Consider the following 14490-nt stretch of genomic DNA (forward strand, 5'->3'; position numbering starts at 1 on the left):
TGCAAGACACTTTTCATGTGTCACTAATTTAAAATAACAAAAGAGCTGTGTTCACAACAAAAAAATATAGATAATTTTTTTATTGAACATGCAATAATTTTTTATTCAAACTGAAACCCCACTGGAAAAAGATCCTTTAAGGGCTTTTAAATTAAAAAATCGAAAATAATCACTTTTAAAAACGCTATGCACCATGTACTATATTATATGAACATAAATATTGTAAGAAAAAAAGACACAAACAAAATACAAATGTGCACAATGATTTATTTTTTAAAAAAAAGATTTTGGCCAAAATAGCATGTAATAAGCATGTATGATTTTTAATTACAAACGTACAAAAGCACTAAAAAATTCATTTCATAACAATATACAATCAGGAACTTCAACAAACAGTCTTCAATATAGTTTTATTCCTATGTACTTATGGCATATATATATGTGTGAATAAAATATATTCAATTTAAAAAATGGAACAATATATTTAAATGTGTAAATATCAATAAAATAATCATGCATATTGATTAGTTTTAGAAGGCAATATTAGAAGGCACTCAGTTTTTTTTAGCATGTAGGAAAACTATCATAGTACTTCCTGGTATCATAGGAAAAAGTTTCCTTTAAAATTTACACAAAACAATGCTTCAGAAGACAAAAATAAAAATAATAAATTGTGATTTGCGTAGTTTGTAAAATTATGATAAAAAAAGGAAACTAAATTTTCTACAAATTTAGCAGCTTTTTTTGTAGTACTCTAGTAACAGCACTCAGTTTTTTCATAATATAGGAAAACTATCATAGTACTTTTTTAAAGAAGAAGTTTCCTTTAAGATTTACACAAAACAATGTTTCAGAAGTAGAAAGGAAAAAATAATAAATTGTGATTTGCGTAGTTTGCAAAATTGTGACCAAAAAAAAGTAACTAAATTTTCCACAAAATATGCACAACTGCTTTATGTATAATTGACTGTTACACAAATATAAACACTTTTATACCCTTTTATAAATAAAAGTTTTGAGCAAAAATCAATAATATACACAAAAAAAGAAGAAAATACTTGCACAAACTAGTACAAATAGGATTCAAATACTGAAATCTAAATATTAACTGAAATTTTTTTATCACAATAGTTAACACAAGCCAATCTGTAGCACTAATATACAATAATAACAGACACAATACATGTCACTATTATGGCAATGGATTGTATAGAAAATATAATACTATATAATCAGCATGTAAAATAAAAAACAATCAACCGAAGACAAAAATGCATTAAATTGAAACAATTTAATTTGGATATCAGATTTCCTTCATTTGTATGAATTTTAAAATACATAGTAATATTGTGCAATTATTTCTTGACTGAAATGATTTTAAATACTTTTAAAAAATGGTTTTTTGACCATAAATTTTATTAAAAAAAGATTGATAAAACCTAAAAACGTTTGAGTAGAAAAATATCATAATTCGTAACCCTTAGATGGAATTGATTGATTGACTGACTATAATAAAATCCCCATCCGTAGCTTAAAACATAATTTAACGCTCTTGTCTGGAAGTCTTCCTAGTTAAAAGTTCAATATTTTCATTTTGGAAGCTTCGGAGCACATCATTACCTATAAAATAAAATAAGGATTGACAAAAAAAGCATAACAAAATCATATTTATATTACAAAAAGATTATATTATAAAATATAATTCAATTTTTTATATTGGGTGCAAAAATAAATTCCAGCCGTTCTTCACAAAATGGCACTACGAGAAAGTTATGTAGAAATTGACTGGTGTTAAACAATTTATCGTAAGTTTGTTCATCTGGTAGCAACATAACCTTAAAAGTATTAGCGATTCCGTATTAGCAATATGCAATTGTGTTCGTGTAAAAATGTCAAGTTTTGTCCCAAATAAGAGTCATTTGCGGGACCTTTACTTCTTTAATTTGAAGAAATCTGCAGCTGGGGAGCATCGATTGCTTGGAGAAGCATATGGTGAGGCCGCTTTAAGTGAGATAAGTTGTCATGAGTAGTTTAAGGTGAGTATGACGTGGTAGACAAAGAAAGCAGTGGAAGGTCAAAATTGTATGAAGACAAGGAATTGGAAGAAGATTCATCTCAAATGCAAAAAGAACCTACTCTTACGTTACAAGTGACTAAGCAAGCAATTTCATATCGTTTAAAATCGTTGGGAATTATCCAAAAACAATGAAGTTGGGTTCCATATGAACTGAAGCCAAAAGACATTGAACGTCAATTTTGCATGAAAATTGATTTTGAAATTTGGAGACCCTTCGATGGGAAGTCCTACTCCAACCGCCGTATTCGCCAGACCTTGCCCTTTTAGATTATCATCTATTCTAGTTGATGACACATGGTCTGTCTGAGCAGGCATTTACATCATTGGAAGAAACCAAGGAATGGGTCGATTCGTAGATATCCTCGAAAGATGAAGAGTTCTTCCGACATGGTATCCGATTGCTCCCTGAAAGATTAGGAAAAAGTAGTGTATAGTAATGTTTTGAATAAAAGATAATGTACCCTTTTTATTTAATAAACTGCTAGTTTTTTTTACAGAAAACGGTGGAAATTTATTTGTTCTCCCAATATCTCAATACTTTCCTTTCGGAAGTTTCAGAGCACATCATTACCTATAAAATAACGATAGACGCAAAAAAAAAAAAAAAAAAAAAAAAAATCATTTTTATAATTTAAAAAAGGAATAGTGGAATTCACTCTTTTTTCTCTATAAGAAAAATAACAATTTAGTTTTCAAATCTTTGTATAAAGAGTTTTGTTTCTTATACTTCTTGATTAGAATAACATAGTTTAAAATATTAGTAAAATTAATATTTGAAATATTAATGTCATAATATTTAATTATAGAACTAAGCAAATTGAAAACATCGCTATTACTATTTATTGGGTCTCTTAGAATTTTTGGGTAAGCATGATTTTAAATTGTTTCTAATTAAAATCTCTTACAGGCTAACAATTAATAAATCTAACAATTAATTAATCAAATTATGCTGTCAAACATAGTTATTCCAGGACCCTTCCTTTACAAAAATCAAATTTCTGAAAGTTTAAAAAAAATTAGGGTAATTTTACAATAGTAAAAACACAATATATAGTACACAAAATATAGACTTAAGTATATATTATTTATAGGAAAAAATTGAAATTTTCTGCAACATATACAGCATCTGCTACATTTTAGATTTTCAAATCCATGACTTTTCATGACTAATTCTTAAATATTATAATGACTAAAGGAAGTTAATATTTTCTGCGCCAAAAAAACACAACAATAAATTTCAAAAAGCATTATAATAGCATTAATTGAAATAATAAGTATAATCAAAACTGTTATACTCTGCATTTTCACATTTATAGACTTTAAATTTAAAAAACAGAGTAAAGAAAGAGTTGAAGCAATAAAATAGCTAAAAAAAAATACAAAAGCAAATAATTTTTTTTCTTTTTTTTGCAGAATTATATTCTAAAGATACTTTTCTTATTCATCCGAAAGGAAAGAAATACTCCTGATTTTTCTGTTCTCATTTTGGAATTAAAAAAATTCGCCAATGACTGGCTTGCTTCAGCTAGAATTTTAAATTGATAAAAAAATAATAAAAATTCTGAAATTACGGAAGTTTAAAAGATAATCTGCTCTAAAAATTATGTTTTTTCTTTCATTTTTTGAAAACACAATAACTTTTAAAGAACATGATAAAAACATTTTATATTTTAATAAAAAATGATTGCGAGCGGGAATTTTGTTAGAAATTCTGATATTCAGAACACCATTAAATAGGGGGGGGGATTCCATTTTCAAAATTAGACCAATTCGGGGACCTAAATCTATGACTTTCCATGATTTTTTTTAAAAAATAGTTAAAATCATGACTTTTCATGACTTTCCAGGTGCGCGGATAACTTGCATATAACAAACAAATTAATCAATTTTGGTATATCTTTTAATGTAAAAAAATTAATAATTATGACTTAGTTATAGAATTTTCTTAAATGCAAATTTCACTGTTTACACCAACAAAACTAGTGTGGTTTAATGGCGAATTGTGGTTTACAGAATTATGTTATATAGATCTTTTGTATTAATGTTTTTCTAAATTTATTGCAAGGATTTTTAGAAGTTTAACTATTTGATTTAAAAATATTTAAGTACTTCAAATTACACTACAACTAAGAGATGTGAGTGCTATTAATCAATGTGGTACAATATTGCCTGAAGTTAGGTTATGTTCATAATATTTATTCTAATTTAAAACTTATTTTAGTTGCTTCATCACTTGATTTACATGAAACTGGGATATTTCAAATTAGTATTTACTAACATATTGTGTTTTTGACCAACTAAGATATAATTGCTATTATTCTATATGGTACAAAACTGCCAAGTAAGGTTATTTTCATTACATTTATTCTAATTTAATAACTTATTTTAGTTGCTTTATCACTTTATTTACATGAAATTGGGATAGTTCAAATTAGTATTTACCAACATATTGTGTTTTTGATTGTTTTGATTTTGAATTGTGCACAATTGTATGCAGTTCAATTAATACACAATTTTGAAAAGTTTTGAAGAAATCCATAATTTCTAATTTAAAGTAAGATTGTAATTATTGATTTATTTTATAGTTAAAAATTATTTGATTGATTTTTAACCATCAATTATTTATTTTTTGCACAATTTGTTATTTGTAACAGATACCTCAACTCCGTGATAATTCCCGCAGTAAAGTTTTGAGCGATATATTCAATTGTCTTTTCTGATGAAATTTTCCTTTCCAGTCAAAAATGGTGAGGGTTATATCTCAGGGCGGCATCTCCACAAAATTAGGGTAAATATAGATTCAGTTTAAAAATGTAACACAAAATGTAGTTTCAAACATAATTATTTTCCCCTTTTAAATGCTTTCATTTCATAATTCATTTTTAAAATTTAAACAGGGTTCTCACTCAATTTCAGAAGAAGAAAAAAAATCACTGACTTTTCCAGGTATACCAGTTAAATTTCAATGTAAATTGATACCATATTTTCGTCAGAAAACTTTGATTCTTTTATTTCTAATGATTTTTTGTGTAAAAAAATACTAAATGAGGAAGGGAGCATTACAGTTTGACTAAAATATAAAATGCTTATAACAAATAATTATAATAGATGTTACAATTATTTAACTCGAATGTAACTAACTGATTATTGTTACTGAAAATTTTAAGACAGGTTATTTTCCAACTATGATACAGGAATATTCCAGGTTTCAGTAAAAATAAATTGCAACTTTCCCTGACTATTGCCTGATTTTTAGAGTTAAAATAAAATTCCCTGACAATTCCAGGCTTTCCATGTTCTCCCTGATTAGTGGAAACCCTGTTAGATTTTTCAGAACTTACTTTTCTCAAAACTTTTAAAATACCAATGGAGGTAAAAGAAAATTAAAATTATTATTAAAGTTATGTAGAATTAATTGCCGCACAGCTGCCAACATGGATAGGAAAAAATCTAGTAGATTTTAAGAAATATAAACTTTATGGTAATTGTTGCATAATGTACCAATTATTTTACACATAGGGAATTTTATAGACATCAAAATAGAAAAACTGCAATATTTCACAGTATTGACTGGCATTAAATATGCTTAAAATGCTGTGAATTATGTTTACTCATAATTTTGAATAGTAATAGGGTTTTAATTCACAAGAAATAATTAAGAGTTTTTAATTAATTTAAACAGGGAGTTCTGAATAAAAATAAACTGAACATTTTCGAACAACAAAAAAGTTTTAAACTGATTTCTATAAATGAGACTCACCTCATTATATATTACAGGGTTTCCACTCAATTTGCAATAAATAAAAAAAATCCCTGACTTTTCCAAGTATACCAGGTAAATTTCAATGAAAATCAAGACCCTATTTTCATCAGAAAACTTTGATTCTTTTATTTGTAATGTAAAATAATAGACTCTCTGGGTAGAAAAATATCATTAAATGAGGAAAGGAACACTTCAGTTTGACAAAAATGTTAAATTTTTACAGCAAATAATTGTACTAGATGTAAGAATTAACTAACTCTAATCTCAATAACTGATTACTGTTACTGACAATTTTAAGACTAGTTATTTTCCAGGTATAGTATAGGAAATAATCCAGGTTTTTGTAAAAAAATTGCAACTTTCTCTGGTATTTGGAGTTGAAATAAAATTCCCAGACAATTCCAGGTTTTCCCTGTTCTCCCTGACCAGTGGGAACCCTGGTATTAGTAATACTTATTTAAATATTAAAACAAGCAATAATCTATGGACAAATTCTATTTCAATAGGGATTTTTTTAGGGAACTTAATCAAATTTAGGGAATTTTCTACAATGCACAAAAACTAAGAGAATTTTTATTAAACCAGTATAGACCAGGACAAACTAGAAAAATCCAATAGTCTATTGGAAAATCCATTAGAGTTGGCAGCTATGTTCATGGTATCTGCTACATTTTAAATTTTCAAATCTCTGACTTTTCATGAATAATTCCAAGAATTTTTTATGACTTACCAAAATTACTATTTTCTCCGACAAAAAACACAACAATAAATTTAAAAAAGCATAAATTGAAATGATAGTTATAACCAAAACTGTTATACTCTGCATCTTCATATTTATTGATTTTTAAACTTAAAAAACAGAGCAAAGAAAGAGTTGAAGGGATAAAGTAGCTGAAAAAAATAGAAAAAAGCAAATAATCAAATACAGTCAGATATATGTAGTTACTTAAGCCTGTTTCATTTCTTCTTAAAAGTAAGTGTAATATAAAAAGCCTAAGCCAGAATTTTAAATTTATAAAATAAGAATAATAAATAGATAAAATTCTAAAATAAAATAATAAAAGATAATTTGCACTAGAAAAGATGTTCTTTCTTTCATTTTTTGAAAGAACACAATTTTTAAAGAACATGATAAAAACATTTTATATTTTAATAAAATATGACTGTGAGTCGGAATTTGTTAAAAATTCAGATATTCAGAACGCCGCAAAATTGGGAGGGGTTGCATTTTAAAAATTAGATTTTTTGACAACCTAAATCCATGACTTTCCAGGTGCACAGAAAAAAAAAACACTCACGCTGTCAACATCTGTTATAAAGATAGGTTTCAATATAAGAAGTTGGAACAAATCCTTCTTCAAAGTTTCTCTTTCTGATGCGTGTCCACCCGCCTCCTTGATCCAATTCCACAACGTCAAACACTTCACCCTCGCAAACATCGATGGACCCTTCACTTTGACCTTCCAATTAAAAATGTCAATTAATATATTTAGTCAACGTATAATTATTAAAGCACTTCATATATTTCATACATTATTAATACAGTGTTTTAATATGCATAGCTGCCAACATGGCTGGTAAAAATCCAGTAGATTTTACGAAATATAGATTTCATGATAAATGTTGCATAATGTAGGGGTGATTGTGAGCTTAACTCAAAAATCCTGAAAATTACTGGAGTAAGATCATTAATGATACATTTCAAAAAAATTAATGTCTTTATAAATTTTAAATCATTGCTATTTTCGAAACATGAAATTCTAATTAAATTATATGCAGCATGATTTAAATGAATAATTATGTATAAGTTTACTTTTATTATTCTACCAGAAAAAAATATTTAGAAATGAAAAAGATGTCAAGTATAAATTCAAGTTCAAATACTTCTAAATAAAATACACAAGAATTTTTTTACATAAATGTGACCGATGATTTCTCGAAATTTGAATTTCCAGAAACTTTTGCATCATGGTTAGCGAAAAAATCAGAAATCGGGATTTTTTTCAGAGCACAATCATCTCTGATAATTTACTAAATATTTTACACATAAGGGATTTTTATAGTCACCAAAATATAAAAACTGCAATATTTTCCAGTTAGGATTGATATTATACATACTTGAAATCAAGGCCGTAACCAGGGTATTTTTCCGGGGGGGGGGGGGGATATGGTAAGAAGCAAGGACAGTTTCAGCCATGCAAAGTAGGGGAAAAACATTGTAACAAATATTGTTTATTCTGTTGTTTGCAAAAGCTAAACTAGTAATTAAAAAATATTACATAATAATTATTTTTCAATTAATGTTACATAATAATCAATTTGTAAACAAAGTTTACAAAAACATGCGACGGGGATTTGAAGAAAATTTTTCGATTACTTTTTTAGGACAAACCGGAATATCCCGAAATATGCTTAATAAAGTTAGTTAATAAAAGGTTTGATTAGACAGTTTTTGTTTTTCTTTTTACTGAGAGGCTCAAAGAAAGACTATAAAGTTTGAATAACAGAATTTCGGGTGGGGGGAATTGTCCTAACGCCCCCCCCCCCTGGCTACAGGCCTGCTTGAAATGTTATATATTATGTTTAGTCATAATTTCAAATATTAATAGACATTTAATTCATCAAAGATAGTTAAAAAAAACTTTTTTTTTTATTAATTTAAAAAGAGAGTTCTGAATAAAAATAAACTGAACATTTTAGAACAAAAAAAGTTTTAAATGATTTCTATAAATGTTTGCCTGAGTATGTTTTAGTAAAACTAATTTACACATTCAAGCAAGCAATAATTTGTATAAAAATTCTATTTCATTGGGGATTTTTTTTTTTTTAAAAAAAACTTACTCAATTTAAGGGAATTTTCTAAAATGTACAAAAATCAGGAGAATTTGAATTAAATCAGTAGCCCAGAAGAAACTGGTGAAATTCAATTGCATTGCTGTAACAAATAATAATAATGACAATAACCTTTGTAATGGCAGAAGCCTATAAATAAAGTTTTAAATTGAAAAAGAAAAACCCCACCATGAAACTTACTTGTAAATTGAATCTAAATAAAATTTAACTTAAATGCATTAACATAAATGCATAATAACATAAATGCAATTAACAATGCATTTATACATCTCACAAAAGCTTACTCCATTTTCACTGCATATATGTTAATGTAGATTAAATATTTTCATGCTTGAAAATCCTAAATTAAAAACTTAATGCATTATAATTACAAAATTAATGACGTTTCTTAGTTCATACAACATAAATTAATACGAGTAAAAACATTTGGTGTAGCATATATTGAAACAAGTCCTTAGAGGAAACACTGAATGTAGTTTTCTTAACCACTTCTATGATTATCCCGAGTTAACTTGGGTACGTACATTTGGTGTAGCATATATTGAAACAAGTCCTTAGAGGAAACATTGAATGCAGTTTTCTTAACCACTTCTATGATTATCCCGAGTTAACTTGGGTACGTACATTTGGTGTAGCATATATTGAAACAAGTCCTTAGAGGAAACATTGAATGCAGTTTTCTTAACCACTTCTATGATTATCCCGAGTTAACTTGGGTACGTACATTTAGTGTAGCATGTATTGAAACAAGTCCTTAGAGGAAACATTGAATGCAGTTTTCTTAACCACTTCTATGATTATCCCGAGTTAACTTGGGTACGTACATTTGGTGTAGCATATATTGAAACAAGTCCTTAGAGGAAACATTGAATGCAGTTTTCTTAACCACTTCTATGATTATCCCGAGTTAACTTGGGTACGTACATTTGGTGTAGCATATATTGAAACAAGTCCTTAGAGGAAACATTGAATGCAGTTTTCTTAACCACTTCTATGATTATCCCGAGTTAACTTGGGTACGTACATTTAGTGTAGCATGTATTGAAACAAGTCCTTAGAGGAAACATTGAATGCAGTTTTCTTAACCACTTCTATGATTATCCCGAGTTAACTTGGGTACGTACATTTGGTGTAGCATATATTGAAACAAGTCCTTAGAGGAAACATTGAATGCAGTTTTCTTAACCACTTCTATGATTATCCCGAGTTAACTTGGGTACGTACATTTGGTGTAGCATATATTGAAACAAGTCCTTAGAGGAAACATTGAATGCAGTTTTCTTAACCACTTCTATGATTATCCCGAGTTAACTTGGGTACGTACATTTAGTGTAGCATGTATTGAAACAAGTCCTTAGAGGAAACATTGAATGCAGTTTTCTTAACCACTTCTATGATTATCCCGAGTTAACTTGGGTACGTACATTTGGTGTAGCATATATTGAAACAAGTCCTTAGAGGAAACATTGAATGCAGTTTTCTTAACCACTTCTATGATTATCCCGAGTTAACTTGGGTACGTACATTTGGTGTAGCATATATTGAAACAAGTCCTTAGAGGAAACATTGAATGCAGTTTTCTTAACCACTTCTATGATTATCCCGAGTTAACTTGGGTACGTACATTTAGTGTAGCATGTATTGAAACAAGTCCTTAGAGGAAACATTGAATGTAGTTTTCTTAACCACTTCCATGATTATCCCGATTTAACTTGGGGGCAAATATTTATCATCCCGGAAAACTCGGGCTTAGCAAAACATTTTGCTTTATCACGCTTTTACTCGGTCGGAAGCAAAAAAAAAACATAATCTGCGGTGACAGGAAGTTTGCCAAGTTTTATTTGGGAGTTTTGATGTTGGACTGTAGGATTGCACACATGTATCGTGCGATGGAATGTTTTGTGCGATTGTTGCTGAATTTACATAGCAATAAAAAAATTTTAAAATGTCGTATTCCTTCACTGACGTTTGAAAAAGTATCACTTTGTGTTGTCCTTGTTTTAAAAACTATCATACAAAGACTCACATTTAACTCTTTTCATTTGCCCGAAATAACTCGGGATAGTACGCTGATTTTAAATTAAAGGTTTCTTACACATAAAAAAATTCGAATTCAGGGTGTGTAGCCAAATCTTTGAATCAAAAATAAGCACTTTTTAAAAACTTTTCAAGCACTTTACAAAAATTTTCAAGCACTCAAAAAATTCATATTCAATCAATGATATTATTGAAAAACAAAAACTTTTCATAAACAGTTTTAGCGTTAAAAAAAACCAAAAAGAAACGGGCGTAAATCGAAACAATCAGTACTTTTCCACATCACCGAGTGAATTCAACTTGACCCTGAACTCAGAACAAAAGTATCCTTACCTCCTACGTCAAAAAAAGTCTTAGAAGTAAAATAAAATAAACAAGAACAAAATTAAAATAAATTTTAAAAAAAACATTTCATAAGGATCTGATATTCTCTATCCAAATTGGAGCACTCGGGTTTCGGTTTCAAGTGTGCGTGCATGCGCAAGTCATAACGTGGGTACGACATGAAGTCTGCGTGAATGATCACGTACCAAGCTCCCCATTTTTCGTGAAATGCATGGGATCCACCAGATATCACTGAAGGGGAAAAAAATAATTATTCGGAAAAAAAAAGCATTTTTTAAAAACGCCAGCTGAAAAAAGCACCCTTAAAAGCTTTTAAAAACGAAATTCCCAAAAAAGCACCTTTAAGTACTTTTTACAAACGCTACGCACCCTGGAATTTTAACTTAAAACTTGTGCATTATGTTTCGTTTCGGTTCCTTATATTTATTAATAAAATAAAAAATTATGTTGACTTTTTCAATGTTTTTTTTCTTCAAAATAATTGATAAGGGAGGTGGTAAAACATCGTTTGTAAATATTATGAAATTCAAATCCAAGAGAGATTACTGAAAATAAAAATATTTATTTTTACCAGTAAATGGATACAAAGCCCTGCCTGTTCCTAAAATAGCATCAAATTCATCATTATTTTCATATTCATTTTCAAATTCAGGATCAGGAAAACTATCCGCATCACCATCAGTAATGCTTGGGTGACTTGTTCCTAGACCACTCTCAGGACTGTTGGAAGACCTTCAATAAAATATTATAAAATAAACAAGTAAAAAAAAAACTTATTTAAAATGAAAAGTATTTAAATGCTACCTGCCAACATCAGAGAAATAAAATAAAGAAGATTTTAGTAATGAAATTTTTTGGGCCACGAGTAAAGCTTTGATACATCGTGTGAGTCAAAAAGATAAATTAAAAATTGGAAATAATATAAGCACTTACATTTAGCGAAGCAAAAAATATGTATATAAATCTTAAACTAAAGAAACCATGAATTACTTTAACTATAAACTACTGCAGTATTGATAATAGCACTATCTGCTGAGGAATAAGAGAAGTATTTTTGCCAACAACGGGTATACAGGGGTCTGTCCAGACGTTTTGTAAAAGATTCGTTTTTGTAAAAGTGTGAAAAAATGACTCGTAATTTGTGAATATAAAATAAACAATAAGTCACATTCTTTCAACCAGGTCCTGCTTTTGTAAATTTGTGCAAATAGGGTCCTGTTATAACAAAAAAAAATTTTCAACGAGTTTTTAAATTGTAAAGACATACAATGTTATGCTCAACACTGTAAAATCATAATAAAAATAAATAAATTTCAAAAAATAAACAGCAATTGCTGCTACTAAATTAGAGATGCAACATACAAATATTTGGTATTTAGCCTATACTGCTGAACGCAGAATATAATACTGCTGAACGCACGAATAAAGGAACAAGCGTCTGCAGAAGACAAAACTTAGTTCGTTTACATCTGTCTCTCCCCCCCCCCCCCCTCCGGGGAAGGGTTTATTCAATTTACAAAACAATAAAGAAGATAAACAATTTTGTGGAGGGTCCAAATAAAAGAAAAATTATTTTGTGAAGGGTCCGTTTTTAAGTTAAAATATTTTGTGAAATTTCTTCTGAACCCAAATTTTTTCTAAAGAGATCCCTGGCATATTATTGCTTTTTTCTCCTTTTTTTTAATTTCTTCAACAAATACAGAGAAATTTGAGAATATACAGGCAAACAGGAAATAGTCGTAAAATACAGGAGTCTTTGATAAAAAAAAACAGGAGAATTGGCAGGTATGCATAAGGCTGTTAATGGATACCCTACCCATGTGACTGCTGAGGTGTACCAGGAGTCTTATAATGAAGGTTGGGATTGCAGACGCTGGAATCTGATGCACTCCGTGAAAGGGAGTCTTCTGATAAACTGTTTCAATGCTGCTCTTGAGATAGCACGCTGCCATGACTTTTAAGGAGCCATCCCTGCACACAAAAGATTTCATGTTAAATCAAGTAAAATACTTTAATAATTAAATACAATAATAATTGTGGCAAAATTCTTACGAGCTATCTGCGACATAACTCTCTAGCACTAATATCCCCTATGGAAGAATTTTTTTGAGCTATCTCAAGCACTATTATTGTTTTGCAAGATGCTTTTAATAATATAGAACATATATGTTACTAATTTAAAACATCAAAAGAGCTGGGTTTACAAAAAAATAAATAAATAAAATAATTTATAATTTTTCTTAATTTTTTTTCTTCTTAAATTACGCCCGCCATCGTCTTTTCGGACATAAGGCGTCTTGCAGTCCAATACAATAGTGAAGTAGCTCCAGAAGGTTAGAGGGCACAAAAGTCATCAGAGGAACGAATGTCAAGAAGAGAGGGGCAATCAAATAAATGCTCCCCAGTCATAGGCGAAGTGTTACAGAGCACACAAAGAGGTGAATTGACCAAGTTAATTTTAAATAAATGGGCCTGAAAGTAGTCATGTCCAGTAATTAATCTAAAGCAAGCAACTCCCTCAGCTCTGGGAAGGAGGGAAAGGTGAGAGCGCTGCTGGTCATCAGGAAGGCTAGCCCAGGATTTTCCATCAGCTAAGTTCCTAAGAGCAGATATTGTTCTGTGCCTGCATTTGCTCTTAAGAAGCCGCCTTGCATTTCTAAGGGGAACTGGATGAGAAGATGGATGCAGTGCTGAAGCCTCTCTAGCCAACATGTCAGCCCGTTCATTTCCGTAAATGCCACAGTGGCCAGGGATCCACTGGAGGACTACTTCTCTTCCAGAACAAAGAAGAGAGTCAATGCATTGTTTACACTTAATTTTTTTTTTAATAGAACTAGTAATAATTTTTTATTCTAATATTATAGGTGATATTCTCACATTTTGAAGGGGGGGGGAGGAACGCACAAAGTATTTCCTTCTTCCCATTTTGTAAACAATAAAAAAATAGTTAAAAATCATGAAATCTGTAGCAGTAATTGTGAGAAAAAAAAAGATTAACAATGAAATTGAGCGAAACAGATGCTTGTTTTGTTTGGAGATTAGGCTTGTTCTTGTAATAAATAATATCGTATAAAAAAATTTAGATTTAAAAACTACACAGAAATCAATAGCAATAACTGTCAAAAATTCAATAGAATTATCGCCTTAAAAAGTAAATACTCGCATGCACGATTTGAATTTTCCACATTGTGTGAAATGTATCATGATATTTAAAATAAATGTGATAATCAATAATAAAATCAATAATAATATAATCAACAATATACAATCGAAACATTACATCGATTCACGATAAATGCAAATGTATCACAGAGATAGTACACTGCCATGACTTTCAAGGAGCCAACCCTGCACACAAAAGATTTCATGTAAAATACAAGAATAATTGATTGCTGCACCAAAACAGAAATATGGA

At 29.4% G+C, this 14490-nt stretch overlaps 1 pseudogene across 1 annotated transcript in view; it reads right to left on the reverse strand.

Moving 5' to 3' along the window:
* Positions 1-247: 247 nt before the first annotated feature.
* The window catches only part of LOC147812703 (formin-binding protein 1-like), a 73099-nt pseudogene continuing 58856 nt past the window's right edge, over positions 248-14490 (reverse strand). The window contains exons 13-16 of the transcript XR_015432350.1: positions 12892-13046; positions 11647-11807; positions 7139-7300; positions 248-1620 (exon numbers count right to left, since the gene is read on the reverse strand). The product of XR_015432350.1 is annotated as a formin-binding protein 1-like (transcript). The remainder of the gene's footprint in view (positions 1621-7138; positions 7301-11646; positions 11808-12891; positions 13047-14490) is intronic.

The sequence above is a fragment of the Parasteatoda tepidariorum genome, chromosome 3 (genome assembly GCF_982258835.1).
Source record: "Parasteatoda tepidariorum strain Cologne lab strain chromosome 3, Ptep-v5.0, whole genome shotgun sequence".
Classification (NCBI taxonomy): Eukaryota; Metazoa; Arthropoda; class Arachnida; order Araneae; family Theridiidae; genus Parasteatoda; species Parasteatoda tepidariorum.